This window comes from Pleurodeles waltl, chromosome 3_1, assembly GCF_031143425.1.
Source record: "Pleurodeles waltl isolate 20211129_DDA chromosome 3_1, aPleWal1.hap1.20221129, whole genome shotgun sequence".
Classification (NCBI taxonomy): Eukaryota; Metazoa; Chordata; class Amphibia; order Caudata; family Salamandridae; genus Pleurodeles; species Pleurodeles waltl.
The window spans coordinates 1553815643-1553840812 of NC_090440.1; the positions used below are offsets into that span (position 1 = coordinate 1553815643).

General features: G+C 42.7%; 1 protein-coding gene across 4 annotated transcripts in view; it reads left to right on the forward strand.

Moving 5' to 3' along the window:
* Positions 1-25170, forward strand: part of ACVR1 (activin A receptor type 1) — a 397514-nt gene that overhangs the window by 72637 nt on the left and 299707 nt on the right. Inside the window, exon 1 of one of the 4 annotated variants that reach the window (XM_069225148.1) lies at positions 18300-18432. The exons of 2 other annotated variants lie outside the window; for them this stretch is intronic. The gene's annotated coding sequence lies outside the window, so the exon portion shown is untranslated. Of the gene's footprint in view, positions 1-18299; positions 18433-25170 lie in introns of those variants that run through there. One more of the 4 variants, XM_069225146.1, reaches the window with a different exon arrangement.

The following is a 25170-nucleotide window of genomic DNA, read 5'->3' on the forward strand; positions in this document are numbered from 1 at the left end:
CTCAAGACTTTCCTTCATCTCCTTTTGTTTATCCCTCCCTTGGAGCATGGATGCATGACTGTCTTTGCACTGCTCACTTTTTCAGGCTCTACTTTTTTATTTTTGTTAAAACACACTACACGAATGCAGGTTTTCCAGCTGTCTCCCTCGTATATTTCTACCTCCATGTTACTCCCCCATTCCCCTCCCGCTAACCATCTGTTGTCCTTGTGCTGCCCCATCCCCCCCCCCATCCATCAACCATAGTATGTATGCTCGTCACAGCCTCTCTCACCCACCCGCAGTTGTCCCTGTACTTCCCTAGCCCTTCCTACCAACGCTCTATTATCCGTGTGCGTCCCCATCACTTCTTGCGTGTCCCCTCTCCCCTCCCAATCTTTCTCTCCCATCCTCCATCTTTCTGTGTTGCCTCATTCCTAAACCCACTCTCCCATCTGTTTTGGGGTGGGCTGGGGGGTGAGGCAACCTGGAGGGGAGGGAAGGGGGGAGGGCGGGAGAGAGGGAGGACGGCAGGAGTGAAGGATGTGAATAGTTGAGAGGACAGGAGAGAGGGGTTTGGGGACCACATAGCTGAAAATAATAATGAAAAAAATGCTGTGATACAGCCAGCTCTAGTCCATTTGCTTTAAAAAAAAAAAAAAAAAAAAAAAAAACACACTGATTAGAGTTAGCCACGTCAGTATGGCTGCAAATCCTTGCCAAAAGCTCTCATAGACAGGACCTATTGGATTTGCCAATGCTTACGTAGGACTGTGCTACAGACTGCTCCTAGTTTGTTGTCAAAAACCAAAAGTGTACAGCATCCGTGCTGAGTGTGCTTTGGTTCAGCCTATTGCTTATTATCTGTTGGCTTTCTTATCAGTCTCATATGCTTGCTTCTTATTCAGTGGCTTTCCTTAATGTTTTTGTGTTGTCCCTACCTGGAAGCATAGCTTCTTTTTGTCGTACCTTTGATTTGCGCCAGCATGATCATCATTGTAGAGCAGGTGCACAAGCATCCGCAGACCCTTCTATAATGCCAAAATACCCCATACATGCAAGGAGCAGTTGTAAATGCCCATTACACTCATGAAGGACAGGAATGAATCCAACCAATGTCAGCAGGAGTCCCACGCAAGGGCTCCCGTTGTCCTATGTTTGATAAGTTCCTGTCACTGACACTAGGCACAGCTCACAAGTGGTACAGCATTTTTATCAGCACAAGTAGGTCAATTCTTGGTGGTAAGAATTTTGTGGATTCCTGCGGATTCCGGAAGTGTCCATCACAGAAATGTAAGGAAAATACGTGATGTCAGGCAAAGTTAAAGGTTTTCAGGGCATTGTAGGTTGAAAAAAACACCTCATGGGAATCATACAAGTCACCCATATCTGGATTTCCCTCGGTGCCTAGTTTAAAAAAATGTACAGGCTTTGTAGGTTTTCCTAGGTGCTGGCTGAGCTACGGCCAAAAATCGACAGCTACCCCACTTTGCACAAAACGGGTACATTTTGCCTAGAAAAATTTGATGTATCCATGCTGTGTTTTGGGCCGTTTCCTGTTGTGGGCGCTAGGTCTACCCACACATGCGGTACCATTTTCATCTGAAGACATAGGAGAATGCTGGGTGGAAGGATGTTTGTGGTTCTGTGCAGATTCCAGAATTTTCAACCACAGAAATGTGAGGACATTTTGTGTGTCCATGTTTGAGATTTGCAAAGGATTCTGGGTAGAACAACCTGGTAAGAGCCACACAAGTCACCCCATCCTGGATTCCCCTAGCTGTCTAGTATTAAAAAATGTACAGGTTTGCTAGGTTTCCCTAGTTGCAAACTACAGCTACTCACACTGCAAAAATGGGTCAGTATTACATAGATAAAATGATGTATCCATGTTGCATTTTGGCCCGTTTCCTGGCGTAGGCACCAGGAATACCTACACAAGCGAGGTACCATTTTTTTTATTGGGAGACTTGAGGGGAACACAGAATAGAAGAACAAGTGTTCGTGCCAATTGTATTTCTCTGCATTTGCACCTTCCAAATGTAATGCAATGTGTAAGAAAGAAGTAATTTTGAGAAATACCCTCTAATTCACATGCTAGTATGGGTACCCACAAATTCAGAGATGTGCAAATAACTCCTCCTTCTAAACTACATATCTTGTGCTCATTTCGGAAATAGATTGGTTTCCTTGATACCTACTTTTCACTGTTTATGAATTGCTGTATACCCGGTACACAATGAAGAACCATTTCAAGTTGAAGCTCTGTTACTGGCTCTGGGTACCTGGGGTTCTTGGTGAACCTACAAACCGTGAATATATCCTTCTAACCAAAAGAGTCCAGCGGACGTAACAGGATATTTCTTTTGAAAATCTGCCATAGTTAGAAAAAATTACAGATGAAAACGTAGACACAAATGGCTAGTTTTTTTCCAACTCAATTTCAATTGTTATGTTCTATAAGAAACCCTTGAAGGGGCTACACAAATGACACTTACTGAATTTAGAATTTTGTCTACTCTTCGGAAATGTATAGGGTTCCGGGATCCACCATTGGTTTTACACCCATTTCTGCCACTAACTGGAAGGAGGGTGATAGCATAAAAATAGGAAAAATGGACTATGTCCCAGTAAAATGCCAAAACTGTTTTGAAAATTGTGTTTTTCTGATTCAAGTCTTCCTGTTCCTGAAAGCAGGGAAGATGATGATGATTTTAGTACAGCAAACACTTTGTTTATGCCATTTGCTGAGGAAAGAAAACAGATGCTTTCTTTTGCAGCACATTTTCCCATTTTTCCCAAAACACTCTAACCCTGGATACCCTAGGATGTTGAGGGGGAAAAGGACATACATTTGGCATGGATAGCTTAGGTGGACAAAATGTTATGGGGACCAAAGCAGAAGAACTACCCCAAATAGCCAAAAAAGGCTTAGCGCAGGGGGAAAGGCCAAGCAGCGAAGGAAACCTGTCTGGTGCAAGCACCAGAGGGAATTTCTCCTTTTAGATGGAGGTTGTGATGTTCACTTCCTCTGGACTGAAGAGGTAGTGCAGCTGACGGGGACATCACATCGTTCTCATTAACAAGGTTAATGAGAAATTAGCCCATTTTATTAAAGTGTTTTAAAGTACATCTTTCATTAATTGTCGAGCTGTCATAACTGGGAGTTCAGGTATTAGAACAGTGTTAATGGTGGTCAAGGATATTAGAATATGGCTCAGGTTTTAATATCTCCTTGTTTTTTACTGTGAATGGAGTATATTTGTAAGGAAACTTTACTTATTGCATTCCTTAGGTCTCTGATTAGCACTGAGTTGGCGTAGCACAAGTGAGAGAATGGGGAGGGAGGGAGGGAGGGAGGAAATTAGTCATAACGGCTACACCCTCACTGAGGGCCAGATTGACATATCTGGAAAATTACTTGCTATGTTTGGAGTAAACCTATGTCTAGCATGGTATTCACAAGAGATTCCAGTAATTCCCATGGTAATCAGTAACCGGAATAGTTTTTTTTTTTCTTTTTTTTTCCCCTTCCATTCTTCGCACACCGTTATTTACCTTATGTAAATGTAGTAGGTGTGCATTTAGGCACTCATAAATGCGACACTTGCACTTTAAAACTTTTTTTTTCCCCATAGGGTCAAATCACAGATCCTGAAAATCATTTAAAAGATAGTCATACCATAAAGTCCACAGGTCTGCTGGCACACATCAAATTGTTGGGGGGGTGGTGGGAGTAATATTCCTTAAGACTAACAACAAACGTTCAGTAGTGAATAGCCTGACAAACATTGTCCCAATCAGACGTGATCCACTTTGATACCAACTTCCTTGAAGACAACAACCTACTCGACCCCTCTCAGTCTGGATTCCGAGCCAATGACAGCACAGAAACCACCCTCATCTCAGTCACAGACGACATCAGAACTCTGATGGACAACGGAGAAACAGTCGCCCTCATCCTCCTCGACCTCTCGGCTGCCTTCGACACCGTCTGCCACCGAACCCTAACATCCCGCCTCCGCTCCACCGGGATCCAAGGACAGGCCCTGGACTGGATCGCCTCCTTCCTCGCTAACCGCTCCCAAAGAGTTTACCTCCCACCTTTCCGCTCAGACCCCACCGAGATCATCTGCGGCGTCCCACAAGGCTCCTCGCTCAGCCCGACTCTCTTCAATGTCTACATGAGCCCCCTCGCCGACATCGTACGCAAGCACGACATCAAAATCACCTCCTACGCCGACGACACCCAACTTGTACTCTCCCTCACCAAGGACCCCGCCAGCGCCAAGACCAACCTACAAGAGGGTATGAAGGACGTCGCAGATTGGATGAGGCTCAGCCGCCTAAAGCTGAACTCTGAAAAAACGGAAGTCCTCATCCTCGGCAACACCCCGTCCGCCTGGGACGACTCCTGGTGGCCCACGGCCCTCGGCACCGCACCGACCCCCGCAGACCACGCCCGCAACCTCGGCTTCATCTTGGACCCTCTTCTCACCATGACCAAGCAAGTCAACGCCGTGTCCTCCGCCTGCTTCCTCACTCTCCGCATGCTCCGTAAGATCTTCCGCTGGATCCCCGCCGACACCAGAAAAACCGTGACCCACGCCCTCGTCACGAGCCGCCTGGACTACGGCAACACCCTCTACGCCGGGACCACAGCCAAACTCCAGAACCGCCTGCAACGCATCCAAAACGCCTCGGCCCGCCTCATCCTCGACGTACCCCGCAACAGCCACATCTCCGCACACCTGAGACACCTGCATTGGCTCCCAGTCAGCAAAAGGATCACCTTCCGTCTTCTCACCCACGCACACAAAGCCCTCCACAACAAGGGACCGGAATACCTCAACAGACGCCTCAGCTTCTACGTCCCCACCCGCCCCCTCCGCTCCGCTGGCCTCGCACTTGCTGCCGTCCCTCGCACCCGCCGCTCCACGGCGGGTGGGAGATCTTTCTCCTTCCTGGCGGCCAAGACCTGGAACTCCCTCCCCACCAGCCTCAGGACCACCCAGGACCACTCCGCTTTCCGGAGACTCCTAAAGACTTGGCTGTTCAAGCAGCGATAACCCCCCCTTTCCCCCCTAGCGCCTTGAGACCCGCACGGGTGAGTAGCGCGCTTTATAAATGTTAATGATTTGATTTGATTTGATTTGATATAATTCCAGTGGCTTTGCATATAACTAGAGCACTTCCATTTACCTTCTTCTATCTGCAGCAAAAAATGAAAATGTTGCCATGTAACATCTTAATTTAAATCTTCCATGCTAATTCCAACAGAATACCCCTTTCACCAGCCCACCATAAGAGTTGCTGGTTGGCTAAAACAATTCCCCAAACAAAGACACAAGAGTTATAGAGGAGAAATAAACTAGAAGGTTCACCCAAACATATCAAGAGTGTTCAAAGAGCGATAGTGTGATCAGGATGCTAAACTGGCCTGAATTATGGTCCTAATTGTAATAAGAAGAGATTATGAAAACGCATACAATTGCCATATAAACCTTTTACCAGAAAAACTTTTGGCATTGGACTGTAATGCTCAAAACAGCCCCTAGAGGGCACCATAACAAAAATATATTTTGTAAGAAACATGGTCATGTAACCATATTGTTAACCCCTAGAGAGGCTAACCCCTTGAAACAAACAGGAGAAAATGATGCAGTGTAGGCCCTAGAGGGTCTTTTTAGGAATAACTGGCCTACTGCAACAATAATACAAACAAGGCCTTTAAAGCAAAACTTCTCTCAGCTGTAAAACAAAAGTTGTAGCCATGAGAAAGCTTAAGACACTGAATGGTATGAGGGGTATTATTTTGGAGTCCTCACTAATCTAGTGTGGGGACCGGATATGAGGTAGACAGAGCGTTTTGAAGTTTGTCCCATTGTCCTAGTACCACCACAAACTGAGTTATGAGGAAAAATGTTTTGTAAAATTGATGCCGTGCAAAGCATTATAGGGTGAGTTTTCGTGCCACAAAAATTGTAGTATGTTGATTACAATGCTTGGAACAGTCCCTAGAGGACACCACAATAAATATAGCATTTGGAAAAAACATGGGCATCTAGCCATACAATCAGCCCTCAGAGAGCATAACTACATGAAAAAGAATGGGAGAAAGTAATGCAGTATAACCATATATGTAGCCCCTAGAGATCATAGTGGTTACACATTTTCAAGGCCAACAGGGACTATTGCAATGTTATTACAAATAAGGCCCATAAAGCATATCTTCTCCCAGCTGTAAAACAAAAGTTCCAGCCATGATAAAGCTTAAAACAAAGAATGAATGGTGGTAGGGGTTATTATTTTTGATTCCCGACTAACATAGTGTGGAGACTCAGATGATGTAGACAGAAAGATCACATTGTGGTCAATGTTTTGAAGATAGTCCCATTGTCCTAGGACCACCACAGGTCGAGTTATGAGCAAACATGTTTTGTAAAAGTAATGCCCTGCAAAGCATTATGGGATGAGTTTCCATGCCACAAATATCTTAATATGTTGCTATGTCTGTAGTTCTTAGAATAGCCCCTAGAGGACCCCCACAATGAAAATAACATTTGTAAGAAACATGGTCATGTAATTATATAGTTAGCCTGTAGAGGGCATAACCAGACAAAAAGAAAATGGCAATAACTAATGCAGTGTAAACATATATTTAGCCCCCAGAGGGCAAAGTGCATTATATATAATTTGGGGTAAAAGTCCTATAACAATGATATTCTAAACAAGGCCCTTAAAACTCAAGCTATTCCCAGCTATACAACAAAAGTTCCAGCCATGAGAGAGCTTAAACAGAGCCTAAATGGTGGGAGGAGTTAGTATTTTTGGGATCCCCACTAAGCTAGTGTGGTAACTCAAAGATGATGTAGGCAGAGCATGTTGTCATGAACGTTTTTGTGGTGGTCCCATTGTCCTAGGACCACCGCAGGCTGTTATGAGCAAAAATGTTTTGTAAAAGTAATGTTCTGCAAAGCATTATGGCTGGAGTTTTCCTGAGTGTAATGAATATTGTAGTATCGGCTCTCCTGTTGTGCCGCGAGAGTCGCTTTGCTTTGGGGATTTCTGTTTTACATGAATCATTCACCAATTTCAAGTATTTTAAGGGGATAGCCATAAGAAATGACTCTGTTAGGTAAGTGTGAACAACGTGACCAGTGCTCCAGTACCTCCGATAGAGTTCACAGTGTTGTGCCTGTTCGCACTGTGAGCACCATGGCCGCCATACAGCACGAAGGGGAGAGACAAAAGAAATATTTTGCCCATGCTGAAGTATATTGACAGTCCTGCAGTAATCCACTTAACAGGGGCAGTCTGCAAGGCGTGAGAAAAACCGCCTCAAGTCGGGACAAATGTAAAGCATTTACCAATGACATAGTCATTATTTTTTTTTTTAAAGGCAAGCCCACTAAAGAGTGAAAGTGATGTCCGTGACATGGGTGTGGTTAAAAGCCGAAAATATTTACAACAGTATTGCATGCTTGACCTAAAAACGAAGACAGACCTGTCAATCCTGTAAATGTCTCAAGTCTCGGAGGGGTTTGTGTCGAACAACAGAGAGGCAGCCCCAGCCCAACCAACAGAAACTAAAAGGCTGGGGGATGGGGAGGCCCTTTCAGCACAATGGGTGTTGTGCCCCAGTTATGCTGTGTAGGGGTGGTAAATGTTTAGCCAGTTATACATCTGTCTCTGTGGAGTTCTCCTTTAGCTGTGGATTTCATTTAAAAGTTGATGAGGTAACGGAGTTAAGGGCTTGCAATTGAGAATTATTTGCAGTCTGGTGATCTAGACAGGCATGCCTCAACGTCCGTCCTTTCACAGTTGTCAAATGTAGTACCAATGAGTTAGGCAGTGCTGAAATAGCACCCATTAACAAAACTCTGCTAAAAGGACAAACAGGGGCTCTACGTGCCAAGTAAAAAAAATACATTATGTAATGTGTATAACTGTTTTCCAGGAGTATGATAAAGAGTATGGGAATCTTACTGCATTTTTTAAATGAATAAAGCCGCAGTACTGAAAGCCAGGTCAGGCCAAAATCAGTTACACGCAGGGCATGTGCAAAATACAATTTAAGTTGCACAAAAAGTATGAAACTAAAACACAGATAAGAATACTTTTCTAGTGGAATGCATGGTAAATGAATGTGAAACTTCCACTTAATGCCTGCTGGCCTGCAAAGTACCCTATGCTAAACCAGCAGTGGGTGAGGTTTCGGTGTGCTATGGAATACCAAAGCAAAAAAAAAATATTTGCTCCTAGTAAAACAGGAAATGAAGGCACCTACACTCAGATGGTTATGTCAACGAGTCAAAAGTAAAAAATACAACGTCTCAGCCCCACCCAAAAAAAGTACAAAATAATTTCTACATCCCCCAAAGCTTTGAGAAAGTTGAGTATGTTGATGAGGCGTGTGAGAGACCAGAGTTTGAAGAATGTCTGTTGTGGGATGCAGCATGGTGTCTTTGGTGTTGGAGTAGAAGTAGGCTTGTCAGAGTTATCAAAAGATGCAGATCCTTTACTGGAGTGTGGATTCCATCTTACCTCTCATACCTTTCTCCTCACCACAGGTGTGAGAACTAGTGCTAGATTAAGGTGACGCATATTTGTGATATTAGTTTTTCCATATTGGACAATTCTTCTGTTTTTATCTCATCTTTAATATTTATTAGATAGTAAACACAAGGAAGTACTTAATTATTACTCCTAATAGTGAATCAAACAATTACAATTTCTCTCCCAGACTTGCAACTGTGATCACTTAGTTTTAGAGTCGCTCTCTCTCATATGTTGTAAGCTTCTAATACATGTAGCGTTGCCACCTGTAATCACTCAAATTTTCTCATTGACATTTGTTTCTTCTCACCTCCAAGTTTTCTTTCTTTCTTTTCAGCTTTATGATTCAAAGTTGTGTCATACACCCATGTCAATCCATGGTAATGTGTGGTACATTAAATACTGATGTTAGAACTACCTTGCAATTTAGTTGTGATCACTCAAAATCCTCAACTCTCATTTCATGGCATCAAATTGCGTCTTATAGTTTAAGCTTCTCTGGGCTTATTCAAAGGCACATGTGCTTTACTTTCTCTGAGCAATTGAATATTGCCACTGACCTTTCTTTCCTTCGGTTGTGTTCTTGATTCTCTTCACTGGTTTGTCACTCTAGGATCTCTGGATCAAGACTGAGGAATCCTGTTCTAGATCTCCTTTGGCTTTTGAAACTTTAACACATAAGAATCACCAAGCCAGCAAAGGCAAGCCCATTGCAGAGGCTGTGCTTGGTTCAAATAGTAAATGCGCCCAGTATGGCTACCACAGCTTGTGGAACCTACAAATCCTACTTGGTCTTGCAAACCCTAACCATATACACAACTAGAGGTGAGGTTCTTGGTAGCTCCTTAAAGGAGATCTTTTATCAGGATTTGAGAGCAGCTTTTCAGGGGGGGGGGGGATAAATGTGTGATAAAACACATAGAACTAATCCATGGGCCATGAATCTTTGTGACTAAAATACACGCTTGAGGAAACTGCGAAAATCTGCTTTGATCCTAATGCTTGATACTGGTTACACAGAGTTTTCTAAGGTCAGAATCACTTGTAATATGTGTGGGAGGATCACATGCGACACGTGTGCCAACACTTGTCGTCTATATGCTATCTGAGCACTGCTTCTGCTTCTTTTTCTTTGAAGAGATTGATGGCATTTCATTTGCCTATGGAGTGTGAGCTAAAATGGTTGGGCAGGGGATTGATGCAGTCCTTGATTTGTCTTCGAAAGTGGGCTTCTTCTCAACCTGCACTTTTGATTGTGCTTGTGAAGCACTTGGGTAAGGCTTATGCTATGAATTGTATGCATGTTATGCAAAAGGATTTCAGTTAAGTGGAGTAATGTTTGTCCCATTTTTATTTCTGCCTGTGGATGGAGCTTTCACTGTCAATGAGGGTTTATAATTACCAGTGTGCTGATGGGTTCAATTTGCACTTGTATTTTTTAGTGGGAGCTTTGGTGTTAACATGGTTTTGCAGATATGTTTTTAATTTAAATGGGATTTGTCACTTGACATGGAAGTGCAGGGCACAAAGGAGTTTAGCCCTTAGGTTATTGATGAAAGTCTGAAGGATCAGAAGGTTTTTTGATCTCCTGGGCTAAGCTTGTGTTGATTGGATAGTATGGTTTGATGGTGAGGTGATCGGACTAGGCCAGTAGGGTTAAATGTTTCCATTGGATTATTGATGATGTTGGAGATGAGGATTAAACCTTGAGAGTATTCTGTTTGGGTACCATATCTATTCATATTGAGCATGTGTTAACATTGAAAAATGTATCTTGTGGGACTTTTTTTCATGCTTGGCTTGTCTGGTACATTATAGTTGCAGAGGCAGGTAGTGTGGCTATTTCAGATGCATGAGAAGATCAAACAATTAGTTTGTGAAATCCATGTTCTTTCCAGAAGTTTGGTATAAGGAATCTTGTGAGAGGACCTACATGGATTTCAGTGTCAAGTGCTCGCCTATGGTTCATGACCACAATGACTTATGAATGACAGTAAGGCCTCCTCCCATTTTAAGAGTGCAGTCATAAATCTGGTTGCTTTGGCCTGTGGCACAAGGACATCTAGGATGTGGGAGTAAGTTATATTTTAATAGGTGACATTTTGTGAACTGGTCTTAAATTTTCAACTATTTGCAAAGGAAAAACACTCTGCTTTCAGATCTTGGCAAGGAACTGATATCCTCTTAAATGTTTTGAGATGAACATAACGTTCAAAAGTGCAAGTGCATTTACAGTTGTAAATGCTCAGAAATGAACACCGGGCCCTTTTGACTTTTCTGGATTTCCCCCTTCAAACCCCTCTGCTGCTGCTTCAGGAAAATACATTTTCAAAGTTGACCAAAAGCCATGTCTGTACAGTGAAAACAGTAGCCCTTTCAAGTGTCATGCGTGACACCATTGACCAGTCCTCACAATTGTCAGTCAACATTTTGCACTTCTGGAACTTGCAGGTTCGGTTTCAATATCGTGGCTATGGGCTGAAACACCAGAAAATGTGAAGTATGTTTGGCTAAAACATCAGAATTGGCTGATGGTGTTGCATTTCTTTTTAAAATCGCAACATTGACATTACTGTCACTTTGGAATAGTGGTAGCACCCATGTTTCAAACTAACATAATAAGGTTAATAGGACTACTAGGTAGTGAGTCTAACATGATGGTAGGGTGTTAGCCTGTCGGATGTTGATAAGTAAACTTACAAGGAGACGCAAATAGGTCGATTAACCTTTTGACTCGCTTCGAGGTTTTCCCACCATTTATCCTGTACATGCAGATCAATAACATTAGTAATCAATAAGGAGACCGTAATTGTCACACACCATGACCTTGCAGTTATGAATAACCACACCTTTGGGTAAAAGTTAGAATATTTATTTCTCTATATTAACAATGCTAATGTCACGTAAGTTAACCTTAAAATCAACTGATAAACATACAGAAACAACACCGCTTGACCAAAGCGGCGAAAGAATCACAATCTTATCAAAGCTTGAGCTACTACACATTCTAAGGTTACAGTACAAATTAATAGCAACAATAACTGCACAAACAATATTACATACATTTAGGTTCAGCAAAGAAAAGACATCAAATGTTTTTACATGTATGGAACTTCATTAGTGAGGACCCTAACTAACATCGGATTAGAATAGCATGTTTGGGCTTCATGCAAAACTATTTAGTCAACACAAATTTGGAAACTGTCTAACTATGGCTCTATCAAAATAGCTGTTGGTACCTAGAAACAAAAGCAAATAGACAGGGCAAACAGAATCATAGCCAGTATACCTATACTCAGTTTGGATCAGCAAGCTGTGACAGCCTTCGTCCTCAGGACATCAGTTTGGTCAGCTAGTCATCAAGATTCAGCATCAAAGTTCAGAAAAGGCAAAAGTCTCTTTAAGCAATAAAGTTAGGCACGTCCCTTCGCAAGATGGAAGAATGGACAAAATAGGGCTAAACTCTCAAGAAGAATGTGGGGAATGGCCTTTCTTCTCCTGGTGCAGTCCGGCTAATTGAGATTTTCTAAAACTACTTCCCAAGTCCCTATTGGTCAAGGATTGCATGTTTACATTTAATCCAATGAAACTACAACTTTGAATCTACACTTCTACTAGTACATGGTTCACATGTTGATGATTGGCTCTCATCTCTTCCGTTCTCCTCATTGCGCTCATCCTGTAACAATATTGTGAGTGAATTCTTTGTTTTCTCCTGAGAAGGTCAGTCTTACACACATTACATTAAACATTATTGCATTAGCTAGTACATAATCTCCTAGAAAGCAGTTCTCATGAGAAAGACGTTTAGCTATGAGCATTTGGTCAGCACAGTGGAAAATTACAATTTAATTCTCTAAGAATCCATTTTTATAAAACACCTAAGAAATGCAGATTGACATGAGGCCATACAACTAGGCCAAGACCTTCCTGAGTTAAGGCCTTACGATTAATAACCCTTAATATGACATATTACTACATTAACCAAACATAAGTTCATCATTTCATATTAATAAGCCATTAATAAGTATAATTCGTGAACATTGGTGGCAACACTGGTGGGCGCACCTTCAAATGCGTGCATTATTTTCCCTTCGTTATTACATTTTCTATGCAATTTTAACATTCAGAATACATGAATAATGAATTAATAATTTCATTAGCAAGCTCGGCGTTAACAAGAGATATGGCTCAAACTGGTCGTGTGGCGAAACCGCCTTGTGGACGTAACTCATTGCCCACAAACTTCAGCAAAACATGGGAGGTTTTGGGCAACTGGTCTTCTCCAGCAGTTCTTAACATTTTGACTGCTGTAGACCCCCACTGAAACATTATTGTAATCCGGGGACTCCCACTGAGTCATTATTGGAAGCCCGGGACCTCCTGCCTAAGTAATTTCTATGATTTTAATCTCAGTACACAAATACAAAAACATGTATACAGAAAACACATTTTTTGGAATATTTAGTTTAATTCACAATCAAATTTGGGAAAGTCTTCACATTTTCAATGTGACTTTTTTTTATTTATATGTACTTTATTAATTTTTAGTCTATTCATTTTAATATAATTTAATTTTGTAAAACAAATCGGACCCCCAGAAGTCCCCAGACCACAGGTTAAGGACCACTGTCTAGTCCTATCCAGATCCCTAAGGCTTTGAGCCCACCTCTGTGTTTGCTGGTTTGGGTAGAACTCCTGACCTGTGGGCAGCTCTTGCTCTGGTTCTCTTGCGAATCGAGGCTCTATTCAAAGTTATATGGAATCAAAATAATCCTTACGTTTTTTTAAGGAATTTGTTTATGAAAATTTTTTATTCATCTGAATGCAAACCTGTAGTTCTCCTTCAGCAAAGTTTGTTTTCAGTGAATTGTTGAGGGTTTGTAAATATGTACATTAATCCCTTGACAAAGAATAACATTGGACTTTGGCTATGCTTTTTGGGATTTGCATGGAGACCCACACCAATGTGTACTTAACCCCCTGTGTACAGTTTTACACATACACACCACATCCTGCGGTTGCAAACATGCTGGTGGCTGAAGTTCGTCGTTTATATACAGAATTAACGGCTACATATAGACGATTAGTACAATTTGTGATGCAGACATTAAACACAAACCCAGCGCGTGCTGCTCCAGCTCAACAACATGCAGTGGCTCCAGGAATAAACCTGGCGACTGGACACTCTATCATGGGTAAGGTTCCAGCCAAACGGGAAGAGACTCCATTTTGGCTGGCACAAAAAATGAATATGCTGGAGGCGGTATTTCCCCCATACGGGGCGTCAGGATAAACATAGGATATTAACAAGGTGTTTACCGTTTGGAATGGTTCCCACAGTGGAACATTGTAATACATGAGGCACAGTGTTTGCCGCGCTCTACACAACGGCACACGGTACACCAACATTGTCAAACCTACCGGAAGTGCTTAAACAGATTCAGGATGAATACGTGGCTGCCCCAGCCTTAGATTTGGGAATGCAACTGATGGGCAATTTTGCCACGGTTTCTTCTATAATATTAAGTAATCTTAAAGGGGAGGCAGTGGCATTAGCTGTGCGCATGCGCCTTCGTGACGTCCCGCAACTATATCAGGAGCGGGAACTGCCCAAAATAATAGCAGAAACATATTCCAGTATCGGTCGAGATAGCCTAGGGGCTAGACCACAATAACCACAGTTTCAAGGAAAAATTTGTAAAGATAATACTAAACAGCAACCTGAGGGTAATAAGAAGCGCTGGGAAAAGGAACAACAAACACCTATAAAAGAAAGGGGAGAATCTCCGAGGGTGGAGACCCCGCAGAGTAGGTATAATCTCAGAAATAGGGATAACTTGAAAACCCCTGATAGATATCAATACACTGATAAACGCCAATCTTGTTCCTTTCAGGACTCATCGGAAAAGAGAAATGAGAGAGGTGGGCGGTCAGAGCGAAGAACAGAGTACGTGAAACCAAGACAGGAATCACAACGCTCTTCAGAGGTTTCTGTCAAGAAGGAAGAGAAACAGATACAACAAAAACAACAGTTTAAGAAGAAGAAGGTGGCGGCAGTCTCAATTAGACATGCCACACAGGAAGAGAGTTCTCTTGAAGAACAAGACTTGGGCGCTAGCACTGTTAGGCTGCGTGGCAGAGGTCACAATAGTTCGCCGGAATCTTCTAGAGCATTTGGATGTGAAAGCAACTGATGACTTCATACAGGCTGAAACAGCAGATATGCGTGTCTCTGATCCTGATAGGGTATATACAGTGACTTTACAATTGGAAGGAGACATTGAACGCACTATAAACGCAATCTTTTGGGATCATGTAGTCAAGATATATGACATTTTGCTGGCTGAACAGGATTGGCCGCCTGACTTTGTTCGCACCTGCCCAGTTGGGGAGGAGGTTATTAAACCTTCGTTCTCCCCACTTGTTCCAGGGAAACTCGCAGAATCATATAGCATCGAATGGGCTCTAGCACAGGCACCTGCCTTATATAGAAATCACGTAGGGTGGGATAGGGATTCTCCATATCATGTAATTCCGATTAAAGGCGAACCTCAGCCACAGCCGCAATATCCAATAAAACACGAAGCAAGGGCACCAGTGAGAGAAATACTTATACAATTAGAGTACCAGGGAGTAATTGAACCCTGTGTCTCGCCAATGAATAATCCCTTATTCCCTGTAGCTAAGCCAGACCATTCATAGAGAATCATCTTAGACTACAGACATTTGAACAGACATACACGTACATATGCTATACAAAATTCACATAGCGCGGCACTAATGAACAACATTGTGCGGAAGAAGTACAAAACGACTTTAGATATCTCAAATGGTTTCTTCTGCCAGAATATAGCACCCGAAAGTAGGGACCTTACAAGTTTTAGTGTATTAGGCTCCCAGAAAATGTTTTGTTGTTTGCCTCAGGGGTATAAGAATAGCCCAGGACTGTTTTCGGCTCGTGTGACTGAAATATTGCACAAGTTGGACCCTGAAGCATTGTCATATGTAGACGATATATATCTTACAGATGACAAATTTTTAAGACGAGTAGCCCGCATTGTTGTATGGTTTGCCAAAATTGGCTACAAATTTAACTTCAAAAAGTAAAAAATTGCCTTCCTCAGTGTCATATTTCTGGGATATGAGCTGTCAAACGAAGGTAAGAGCCTAGCGCCACAATTGTTAGAAAAATGTGCACAATTGCAACCTCCTAATACAATTAAGAAACTCCAATCATTGTCGGGTTTTCTAAATTTTGGCAGAATGTACATTCCTGATTATGCTACACGCATAAAACCATTATATGAATTAATACGTCCTAATTTTTCAAGTAAATTTTGGACGATTGAGCATATACACACTCTTCGAGAGTTGCAAGCAGATCTGCTAGCTGCAAAACATCTACATACACGAGACAATAAGACACAGTTGGTCATCAGGGTAATAGCTAAGGCCATTGGGTTTACGTATGTCACCTTTAATGAAGGTGAGACAGTCCCGATAGGATACAGGTCCCATTTGTATTTGACTGCTGATCAACGATTCGCACAAACAGAAAAAATTCTCACTGCTGTACAGATGGCTGTTATTAAAGAACGACCTCTTGCCCAGGGCAAACGCATTATAGTTGTTTCCCCTATTCCGGCCCTAGAGGCTGTTACGAAAGCGAGTGTTCTTAACGCGAAAGCATTACACCCGCGTTGGATACAATGGGCTACGTCTTTAACAGCCACTGATGTAGATTACATTTTTTTGACCAAAAGTTACAAACACAGAAATTTCTGCAATATGAGATTGAATATTCAGTCCCCGCTGACATGTTGCCTATTGATCAATATCAAGTAGTCATGTACACTGATGGCTCTGCGCAACCGGCAGTGGGGACAAAACACCAATATTCAGCTGCATTTGCAGTAGTGAGCGGACATATGGAGGGGGAGAAATTCTGCCCCCAACATACTTATACACAAACATTAGGGGACTGTATGGCACAGTTGGCTGAGCTGAAAGCCCTGTTGCTGGCACTGGAACATACGGATCCGGTGCAGTTTACACTAATAGTTTGTGATTCATATTACTGTGTCCAGTCTTTTAATGAATACCTACATTACTGGCGGTTGAATGGGTTCAGAGATTCGAAGGGCAACACCATAAAGCACAGACTGCTGTGGGGGAAGGTAGCGGACCTGAAAGAGACTCTACCTAAAGTCCATGTTGTACATACTCTTGGACACCAGCGCGTTGGAATACAAGTTGCTGGAAATACTTTGGCTGATGAAGCTGCAAAGTCGGCAGTGGCGGTTGCCACTGTGGCCGCAGTTACTCGTTCGAGTTCCAAACCAGACACAGAGATTCTGGCTGCCATAAAAGCTACGGTTGATGGCACGCCTTACCCTAAAGGATTTTCTACCAAATATCAATACTTTATGGGCAGTATGCTGAATGCTGAGGTTAAGATTCCAGGCGTAGGCGTAGGCGAACGCGAGATCCCCAATAAAGTTGTAAGACCTCAATTGATTAATGCAGCGCATGAGGGGGTGGCATCTGCACATGGTGGCGTGGCGACCACAATTTCGCTATTACAGGCCCGTTACTGGTGGCCTGGTCTCTAAAAGGAGACTAAGCAGCATGTTCTTTGTTGTGACATCTGTCAACAAATTAAAGTTTCAACGGCTAGGCGCCCACCGCAGATGACCCTCTTAATATCAAACAGACCATTACAGTGTGTGTACTTGGATCATTGCGGTCCATTGACACCGGACAGTGCATACAAATATATCCTGGTGGCTGTTGATTCTTGCTCCAGATTTGTGTGGGTATTGCCACAACACTCGGCTGACGCTCGAACTGTTATTAAAGATTTGCGTATCTTTGTCGATACATATGCAGTTGCGGCGTTACATTCCGACCAGGGCCCTGCTTTTGCCTCAAGGGCATTCAGGGACGCCATGTCTTCGTTGGGGGTCCAGCTCCAGTTCTCGTCTCCATTTCATCCCGAGGGAAATTCTGTTGTGGAGCGTTTAAATCGCGATTTAAAGCAATCCTTAACGGCTAGAGTCTTAGGTACGGGTCATAGTTGGCTAACCCACCTGTTTGGAGTACAGAGAGCACTGAATAACTTGCCTAGAAGGTCCCTGGGGGGGGGGGGGTCGTACTTCATAAGAGTGCCTTTTCGGAACACAAATGTTTGTTCCGGATCTAGATGGTCTTGGTGTGGAGGCGGCGGAAACGCCTTTTGACATAAATGATCGTGTCACTGTTTTGCAGGAATTACAACAGTTCCGTGAAGATAACTCTTCTGAAAGTGCTGCCTCCACAGGAATTAAGGATGTGCCAGTAACGCCTACTGGTTGGATTCCCAGAGTTGGGGATCTTGTGCGTGAAAAGGTCGCAGTGAAAAAATAATTTGGCCCTTCATATCGAGCACCAGTCCCTGTGTTGGGGATACATGGAACAAGAGCTGTTATTTTGCTGCCAGGTGCCAAAGATAATCGCTTTGTCCATCGACAATGTCAAGTTACAACATGTGGCCTATTCTGCACAGCAGACCAGGAGGAACGTCCAGTAGTTCCTGAATCCCTCTCACTACTGGGGAAGATGTTCCACTCTAAGTCATATACACCAACACTGTTGCCTCTCCGAGCTTGGGGAGGGTGGAGGATGATCTTGTGATAGTTCCACTGACAACGAATAATTTGGAAACATTTGATCGAGTCACAATAACTACTGATGTTGCGGGTGGTGTTATCTACAGTGTACCACCGCGAGAGACAACTACTCCTCCATTGAATACGGCGGCACCTTTTGCAAGAACTGCCTCTGGGTACTTTGCTAACAACGACGATGGTTTGTCGGACTCATTTGCCTCTTCAACACCTGACCCGGGTCCAAGTAAGCTGATTTATTGGCTTAAAAATACGTATTTTGTTTTTTCTTGGAAGTATCTATGGCTCTTACTGACTATGATAGCATTTCTTCTGTGGATAGGGTTTGTCGTTACCTTTTTTCTGTTGATACATGGTCATTCTCTTCCTGAGAGATCAGCGGTTGAACAGGTGGAGGAGGTGTTGATGCCACATTTTTCATCACATAAGGTTCGAAGAGACTTGTCCTTTGTGAACATTTCTGCAGTGCCAACTCCGGATGGGATTGTGTGGGATAAAGTAATGTTTGATATATACGGTCCCACTGAGATAATTAAAATACCATATGTTCTGAAGTTATCCATGAATGATATCGTAATACCAGGCATTGTTTCTGATGATTGGGACGTGAAGACAGTTGATTCCATGATGACTGAGTTACAATATTATACTGTCTATGAGAATGAAGATGTTTAGAGACAATTATGGTGACATGTTTTGTTATAATTATTATGGGCACCACTTTATACATAAAGCCAGTAGTCCAAAAACAATATTTGACTACACGCAATGGGAGCATTGCCCAACTCCCCCGCGAGGGAGTTCTAAAACATATTCTGACAAATTTGCGTATTTTTATGGGCATTATCAAATGATTGCTAAGTCATATTATTTTAAGTTAACTCCGTATAAAGATAAGCAAATGTTGTTGACGAATACGAAATTCATATACTCTGATTCTTTTGTTTCCCGTCTGTCAATTGAAGGCTATGAATATTGGTCAAACAATGTTGATTTGAAAAGTGTTTGGGGAACAAAACATTGGCAGACACAGGGTGGAGAAACATTGTTTAGAGCATGTCTCATTCCTGTCCAGATGGTTTTTTTAAATGACACTGCAACAGACTAGCTGTTTGGGCTTAGCAACGATTAGAGAATTGAAAATGCCTGGTATACCTGTCCCTACCAAAATGAAGGATTGGCAGAAATATATCAATGCCACCTTTAGTGAACTTACAGAGTGGGTCCAGAATGGTACATGTAACACTTCATTGTCACGTCCAGGCGGGTTGTTATTGTGGCCCATAGACACCAACAGGTGTCATGAACGTTTTGTCACCTCCTAAGTGGGTTTCAGGACTAGTAGGGCAGACCCTCGCTACATATCACCTGAACATGCTGAAATTATAACTACATATAGCGTGGGTAAATTGTGCCAACAATGGTTAAAATCGTCTACACTAGATGCAGTTAGACAAGAGAGTGAGATGTGTCTTAACAACACTGACTTGCAAGACTTTTTGTCAGGCCCGAAGAAACCACGTAGGAAACGTTTTTTGTACGAAGTGTACAATGAAATATGAAAACTTTCCCAACAAGAGGCTGCGGCCCAATTAAGGCAGATAGATCAGGAAAATTTGAAACAGGCATTAGCTGTTGTCGATAATGGAATTGACACCCTGTCCGACCCAATATATACCATTGACAACATCGTTTCTTCTGCTATAGACATATAACGAAGACATGTCAGATCGTATAATCATGGACAAAGTCAAACACGGTCCATTATGCAGTTGGGTTGGACACTTCAGACACTGAAGGCGTGTCGCGTTCCGTGGCAGCACATCAGAGCAAGGGAGATATTTTTTTTCCTTTAATTTGACACGTCAACAACAACTGATGGCTAAGACTTATGTCATGTTAAACATTGAAAAATTGAAAAGATTGCCTTTTACCGTGGCCGAGATTCCCTCCGCTAAGTGATTGATACACGGGGTTATTAATCTGCCTATTTCTACACTACAATTCACTTCTTGTTTAAAACATGTTCCGGTAGGCAGATATGAAAAGCTAGGAGACAGTTATATACATGAGGTGTGGGAACTTCCCTTCTTGTACAAATGTCTTAATGGCATGAGAGAGGTTTTTCTTAGCAGTACTGCTTGCGAGACTTCAGTCAGCCATTCGATGGTTTGTAAGCAGCTGTCCTTGCATGGGGCATGTAACGCCTCTGTTGCGAATTTGGCTTGCTATCTGAAGGGAGTTCCGGTCCCCTTGATTAAACGCACATTCCAGGTGCTTTCAAACGGCAGCTACGTCCTCCTCAATAGTGAAGACTGTTGTGGCATGCGGGCCAGAATAGTTGACGTTGTTTCGGTCACCAAGGTTGTTACTTGCTGAGGGAATGTGATGTTTCCCCCCACTAAATTAAGGGAGGTAGCGGATATCTGGCCTCACATTGCTACTTCCAAGGTGAATTTCAACAAGTTAAGTAGACTAAAGGCTTCATTGTTTCAAAAGCATGTGGCCCTTACATCTGCACGCGAGACCTACGCACTTCAGGTGGCAAGGTCATCAGCGGAAATACAATCCCTGTTGAATACCAACTTTCCGAGCCACTTTGGTGAACTCGTGGGATGTATATTTAATACGTCCAGCACAGCTGGATTGGCACATTTCTTTAAAGCCGTGGGTGCTGGTTTCGTTCACACCTTCTCTTCCATATTCGGTTTGATACCTTTGGCTATTCATTCAATTTTCGGAAGCATTTTTGGGGGCTTTCCGATCACTTTGGCCTTATTAGCCGGCGATTTGCTGTATTCTGTTGTTTTTCCGCAATGGCTGTCCCGCCGCAACAAGAACGAATGGGGGCGCTCCCAACAGCGCAGCTGTGTCGTGAATGCATGATGTAGCACTTCGGAGCAACACTCCTGGAACATTTAGGGTGTGACTGGTCTCTGTCATTTAGACTGGTTTTGGATTGTGTGCAGCCCGTGTTTCGGTGCCGTTGGTGCTCATTTGAACATGCACTTGTCTGTCTCTCACGGCAACGCCCCCCAGTGGTTGATGCTGATCTTCTGATGTTCCCCATGAGGGCTCATTCCCAGACATGCGCGCTGCGGCTGCGTTTGCTTCGAGAGGCTGATTACGAATTACCCTTCCTGGAGGAAGTTGATATCAATTCATTCATAGGCCCTGCACAGGATGCCGCCTTGGTTGATTCTGAGGCTCTCAAACACACCTGCGACTTAATAGTCTTTGGCGTGGATTTTCCGGTCTTGTCATCTGCCAAAGTGGAGAACCTCCTGCTTTCACTGACCACCGTTTAAATTTGATTTGGTCCAAATTGACACTATTATATAAATATGGCTCTTATACGCATACTTAATTTTAAATTTAGAATTATTGTACTTTAATGTCCTCTTAACTTGTTGAAATTATATAAGGTTTTAGTAGTCCTTTTTTAACATAGGGCATTTTTTGGAATTAGATTGGAACCACTTTCTACCGACAAGGGGAGGGTGTAGTGTAGCCATTTTTAATATAGCCTTTGCGCGTTTGCTTAAAGCATTAGGCCTCTGTGCACTTTGTTCTAGATGCATTTTATTCAGCCTCGTACTGTTATTTTTCAATAACCAGTTTCACGGTCTTGTTTTATTTTCTTCTATCAGACTGTTTAGCTTACTTCAGCACCGGAGTTCTCAAACAATACATTCCTGCTCGCACTGTGCTTCAGTCAAGGATACAGTCTGGTACATTGCCGATAGACGTGGTAGGAGTTTAGTCTTTAGGGTTCGTAGAAAGTACACATTCTTACGTAGGGACGTTTCTCAGAACACCAGCGTGTTGATTTATAAAAACACTTCCTAGTCCTAGTACACGTAAGAGGGAGATTCCAACCAGGGAACCACAACTAGACGCTGACTGCCCTGTTGCAGATGCTGATCCAGATCACAGACCTTTGCTCAGGTATGAGGGTTGATGTCCTCCCGGTGAACCTGAAAGGCAAGCTTAGAGCTTAACATGCTGTGCTCAAAATAGAACTTAGAAGAGAGAACGTAATCTAATAGCAATATGATGGCATTATTCTTATGTTTTACTCTCCTCGTTACTATTTCAATCCTACTGTGTTGTATGGTTCTGGTTATTGCGGCTCATGCCTTATCTAAAATGCAGTTGTTTTATTAGATCAATCTGTAAAACTTAAACTGCCTCTGTCATTTGTGTATGAGACCACGCTGTGTATGAGAGAACTGGTTGGGATCTGAGTGACCATGACTTCCCTGAGAAGCTCTAAGATGTCATGCGCTCGGCTGCCCAATCATCCCTTCCCTTTGGGAGAGATGAGGCACTGCTAGTTAGCCGGAGCAAACCCGGATTGAGGGCGGCAAAGGTCCTTCTCCTTGGGTTAGACTTAGTCCCCGGCACTGAGAACAACCCTGTCACCCAAAAATCCAGTAGTCTCATTAGGATAATAAGAGCCAATGCGACACAACCACTTTGTTCCCAACTCGGGATAAACTTTTGCTTCTGCCCTGGTCATGAGTAAATTTCCGACCTTTCCCAGTATGGGAAATGATTAGGGAAGAGCTTGTGAAAATCCTTAAAACATTCAAGTTGGGTGGTGTGCAAAGATTCAAAGGCTTTCCAGATCTGGAACTATTGCTTATTAATTTCTCCAACCCCAGTAGGTAGATCTGTGGAAAGGTGGCCAAATACAGAAAAGCCTAAAGTTGGGCTTGAAATTGCTAGAATTCAAGCCCTACTGTATCATTAGCCCTGGCATAATCAGAGATGCCGTTATCAGAACTCTTACACAATGAGATTGCTGCAAACATTTGTCACCATGCTACATGGCTCCAAAGGGACAAGTAGATTTTCTTACAGGACATGTAGATTTAAGAAGCAACCCTCCCATGGACTAGCAGATATTTTATAAAATTTCACACCTCTGTCAGTGATCAGTGAAACTAATCCATTCCAAGTGAGCCACTATTGCCAGTTCTGAAATAAATATAAGCACAGTGAACCAAAAAGATTTTAATACAGCTTATTCTGCACAGTGGTTGTGAGCATGAATTAGCACACTCTTTGATTATAAAACCATTTAATAGCAGGCAAATGTTTTTGACTATTTATTTTACACGACACCGGCAATTTATGAGGAAAAGTGGTATTAGAAGGCTTAAAAAAGAGCATTGATAAAAAAGGTGGCTGTGATTGTGGTTGCATTTTCTATGGCAACCGAAAGTACAAACCTGCAACAGATATATATTACTGAAAGGGTTTGCAGATCATTCAAATAAGCTGTAGTTGTTAATTCTATCACCAAATAACATGTTCGAAAATACAAAATCCCCTGAAAAAGTCATTTGAAGAGATGCTTTGGTTACAGTCCAAACCTAAAAATCCACAAAACTTAGTTATGAAGAGCTGTGCGGCTATAATTTACCTACCCAGTTTGCATGACCTCACAGATGACATCACAGATGGCATTGTCTTGCTACATTGGAATTTTGAGCACACCTCCCTATGTGGGTTACAATCATGTCTCCAATCATGATAAAATTAGCATTTATCTGAGTGTCTCTCACTTGAGATAAAGTCAATGTTATAATTGGAACAAATGGGCTACATCTTTGGTACGGGTTGCATGCACATCTTTTGCTCCATCTGGGCATAACCCCGGAACTAGAAGTTGAGGCTTTTACTGTGTAATGAGTAATTACCAGCGGTTGAACTTCAGTCACTCCACCCGCTACTTGTTTGCCTAAAGTGGCCAAAATAAGCTGAAACTGTTCTGAAGTTGATTGTGTTCTCATTCAGAGGAGACCTGGCCTACAAGTTTAAACTGGACTGTTCCTTTGGAAGTAGGACCAGTGGCGATTTGTATTTGACTGGTTCCTTTCTGAGGGCGCATGGTGGGCAAAAAAAGATGTACTAGAATCTTGTTCATGTAACTACCAGTGGCTAAAATTAATTCAAGAAATCTACCTTTAAGAAAAAAAATAAGATAGTCCTTGTAAGGATGTACAACAAAAGTTAATGTTACCTGTGCTTATGCTATAGTCTGTACTATTAACATGTGCTTATTCCATTGGTTGCTTAGCACAAAATCAGTAACACTTAACTTGGAGGCACAGGTGTAAATTATTTATGCAGCACATAAACAGTAATAAAGCGGAAACACAACACAAGCAAAATCCCACACCAATTTAGAAAAATAAAGTAAATTGTAATGAATGAAAAGACACAAAACTAAGTAAATCCAATCAGTAGAACTGGAGCATGGTTTGGATACACAAAGTGGATTGGGCCCTGAAGAAAAGTCTAGAATTAGATATTAATTGGGTTAAGGCGGCAGGCCGTGTACAAGGAGGAGGTGTCATCGCTTGGGAGTGCTGGAGGAGGTCTTATTGAAGCTGTTGATGATGACAGGCCAAAGATCAGACTGGGAAGCAAACTGATTCCAGCTCTATCAGGTCGCCTTCATCAGTGGGGAGCTTGTCACGATCGAGCCCAGTGAAGATTTTGATCTTCAGAGTAGGACTACTTTTTGGATGTTTAAAACCTCGAGCAGGATGGAGCTGGAAACCATAGCCAAAGATGTCTCCACAAGGCTGGATACGGTTGTTTTTGAGTTCTGCTACACAGGATTTACTAGTGCGGAGAGGAACATACCAGGATCTAATATGAAGTCAGGCCAAATGGCAATGCATCCTAGACAGATCAGCTGGCAAGTAGGTCACGGTATCCTGTTGGTTCTTCTGGCACTTTTTGATGAAAATCTTTCAAAGTCCAAACTTATAGGGTTAGTCTGAAACAGCACCTCTAACATAACTACCAAGGGTACAGGACCCGGGGGGCACCGTTTGGCGTGGGTTAGGGGTTGCTCCAGCAGAGGCCATGTGCAGGGCTCAAGGTCTCTGAAGCTTATGCCCCTGTAGCTCACGCAGTAGGCCAGTCAGCTAGCCTTTAGAGCCAC